Source organism: Triticum dicoccoides, chromosome 3B (genome assembly GCF_002162155.2).
Source record: "Triticum dicoccoides isolate Atlit2015 ecotype Zavitan chromosome 3B, WEW_v2.0, whole genome shotgun sequence".
Lineage (NCBI taxonomy): Eukaryota > Viridiplantae > Streptophyta > Magnoliopsida > Poales > Poaceae > Triticum > Triticum dicoccoides.
The window spans coordinates 206,948,731-206,952,312 of NC_041385.1; positions in this window are offsets into that span (position 1 = coordinate 206,948,731).

Sequence of the window (3,582 nt, forward strand, 5' to 3'; positions counted from 1 at the left end):
GGCATGGCGTGGTCAACATATGAGAGTCATCGAAAGAGGACTGTACGTTGAGAGCCTGACGGCTGGGACCCACGAGGTCCATGGTCGCACGCAAGGAAAGTTCCTCCTTATTACGCACTGTACGTGCACTGTATGTGGGAAGGGCTTCTGTATTTTGCGAACAAAACGTCCCCCCCCCCCCCCGCTGACAGGTCGGACCCACCAGCTATATCTTCGCACACAAGGAAGTGCCTCCTTATTACGAACCAAAAAATGAATACCCCCTGCTTGCTGGGACCCACCATAGTGGGTGGCTGACTTGTGGGCCTACTAAGTTGACGAGGATGGAGGGCTTTGTCAACTTAGTCAATATGAACGATTCTAGCTCCAGTGACCGTATGATGTCCATCCAACGGCCATAGTGCTTCTTCAACCTCTGGTCTTCTTGCTCCAGCCGCCCAAAGTAGCGCCGGTCGTGCCGCGTGCTCCTGCCGCTCGTGGCCGGCTATGATGCCGTGGAGGCCTCACCGCCCCCTACTACTCCCACCGCTGGCCCAGGGTATCCCTCTACTGACCCACACCCCCTGTTATTCTGCGGCGACAGCGGCCTCACGCCGCAGCCGAACTCGTGAACCCTCGTACTCCTCTCCGCGTGGGTATCCACTGTCGCGTCTTCCCCGGCTCCTCGTCGTCCCCTTCCTAGGCCTCACCATCATCCACCGCCTTGGTGCTCTCGGCGCGGCGTGGTCAATGTGGTCAACGACGAACTTCCATCGGAAGAGTACTGTACGTGGAGAGGCTGACAGCTGGGTCCAAGGCCAGAGCCCAGTTTTTTTGTGATTTGCCAAGTTAGTCGCTTTGCCAGGCCTGTGCTGCAAATCTTTCAAGATGAGGAGAGCTTCATTCGGCTGGCCGAGAAAATGGCCTATCAGTAATGAGAAATGGGTTGTACATTTTTAAAACACATCAAACCAGCAATTAGTTTCAAATATCTTTTTTTAAATTACATTAATTTTTATGCATGGAGAATCTGTTGGATTTTATATTGATATACATTTATTTTTAAAATCAGTTTGAATGTGAGTCGAAATTTTGGGATTAAAAACAGTTCAGACCACACCGAAATATGCAAAATTTTGTATAATTTTTTAACCGTGGCCACAATATGGGTTGTAATGCTAACAAAAAGAATATGGGCTCCAAACAAAACCTTAAGAATTAGCAAATGGGTTGTAAATTATTAATGGCAGATGGGTTGTATGCTGTTTTCCACAGATTTGAGGCTTTCCTAAAAAAAAGGTTGACGCACAAGCAGTGACTATTGGATGGCCATCCAACGGCCGTCGTGCTTCTTCAATCTCTGCTCTTCCTGCTCCAGCCGCTCAAACAAGTGCCAGCGGGACTGCCTGCTCCCTCCTCCCCGCGGCCGGCTGTGCTGCCGCGCAGGCCTCACCGCCCCACCGTACTCCCATCGCTGGCCTAGCCAACCCTCTACTCACCCACACCTGCTGTTATTCTCCGGCGACGGCAGACGAACCAGTAAACCCTCGTTTAGTCATACTACCCTCCGCGTGGGAAACAAATGCGGTGTCTTCCCTGCCTCCGTGTCTTTCCCTTCCTAGGCCTCGCCGTCGTCCACCGCCCTGGTGCTCTCGGCACGGCCTGGTCAATGTGGTCAACGACCGAAATGCATTTGAAGTGGACTGTACGTGGAGAGGCCGACAGCTGGGTCCACGGCCGCACGCAAGGAAATGCCTCCTTATTACGCGCAAAATAATGATTCCTCCACCTAACATCGGGGACCCACCGAAAGGGCCTCAGTATTTTGTGAAAAAAACGTTACCGCCGCTGACAGCTCGGACCCACCAGTTATATCTTCGCACGCAAGGAAGTGCCTCCTTATTACGCACAAAAAAAATGAATACTCCCCCTGTTAGCTGGGACCCAGTATAGTGGCAGGCTGACTTGTGGGCCTACTAACTTGACAGGGACGGAGGGCTTTGTCAACTTAGTCAATATGCACGATTCTAGCTCTAGTGACCGTACGATGTCCATCCAATGGCCGTAGTGCTTCTTCAACCTCTGGTCTTCTTGCTCCAGCCGCCCAAACCAGCGTCGGTCGTGCCTCGTGCTCCTGCCTCCCGTGGCCGGTTGCGATGCGGCGGAGGCCTCACCGCCCCTACTACTCCCACCGCTGGCCAGGCCATCCCTCTACTCACCCACACCCCCTGTTATTCTGCGGCGACGGCAGCCTCACACCCCGGCGAACCAGTGAACCCTCGTACTCCTCTACGCGTGGGCATCCACTGCCGCGTCTTCCCCGGCTCCGCGTCGTCCCCTTCCTAGGCCTCGCCGTCGTCCACCGCCCTGGTGCTCTAGGCGCGGCGTGGTCAACGTGGTTAAGGAACGGCTTCCATCGGACGTGGACTGTACGTGGAGAGGCTGACAGCTGGGTCCACGGCCGCAGCAAGGAAGTGCCTCCTTATTATGCGCAAAATAATTATTCCTCCACCTAACAGCGGGGACCCACCGGACAGGCCACCATATTTCACAAAAAAAAAGTTTCCCCCTGACTGCTGGGACCCACCAGCTACACCTTCGCACGCAAGGAAGTGCGTCCAAAAAAAAAACGATTCGCCCCTGACTGCTGGGACCCACCAGCTACATCTTCGCACGCAAGGAAGTGCGTCCGAGCAAAAAAAATTGATTGGCCCCCCTGACTGTTGGGACCCACCAGCTACATCTTCGCAGGCAAGGAAGTGCCTGACAGTCGGGACCCACCTGGTCGAAGCGTATGTACCATTGTCATTCTGGTCGCGAACGTGTACGTACATACTGGTCGATATAGAGGCGCGCACGTGTCATAGTAGAGGCGTGCACGTGTCGTAGTAGAGGCGCGCACGTAGCATGTACACGTACGTACAGCGGCGAGGGTGCAAGAAAGAAAATACGGCCACATACGTACATACGGGCAGGGTCTCGAACGCCTACTCGCGCATAAGTACACGGCTGGGTCGGTACGGAGAAACAGTGTCGTCGTCGTGTTCATGGGAAGGCAACGGAATGCGTCGTGTTCATCGGGAGGTAACGGAACGCGTGGGAGCCAACCGGCTGGGTCGGAACGGAATGCGTGGTCGTGTTCATCGGGAGGGCTTGGACGGAACAGGCGATGGAAACGAGGCCTGGCGTACCGCACCACGGAGGAAACGGCCTTGTGTTTGACCGGCCACATTCGAAACAGGGTCCTGTTGATCGGGAGGGGCTTGGCGTACCGCAAAATGGAGGAAACGGACCTCCTACGGTCGAAACGGGGGTCCTGTTGATTGGGAGGGGTGTGGCGTACCGCAAAACGGAGGAAACGGACCTCCTACGGTCAAAACGGGGGTCCTGTTGATCGGGAGGGGTGTGGCATACCGCAAAACGGACGAAACGGACTTGTGTTGGAGCTCTACGGTCGAAACGGGGGGGAGGGGTGTGGCGTACCGCAAAACGGGAGTCCACGGGATACTGTTCATCTCCACCGTCGACCTCCTCCAGCCTCCACGGGCTCCTGTTCATCCAGCCTCCACCGCGCGCTACTCCACCGGCTACTATTCAACCACC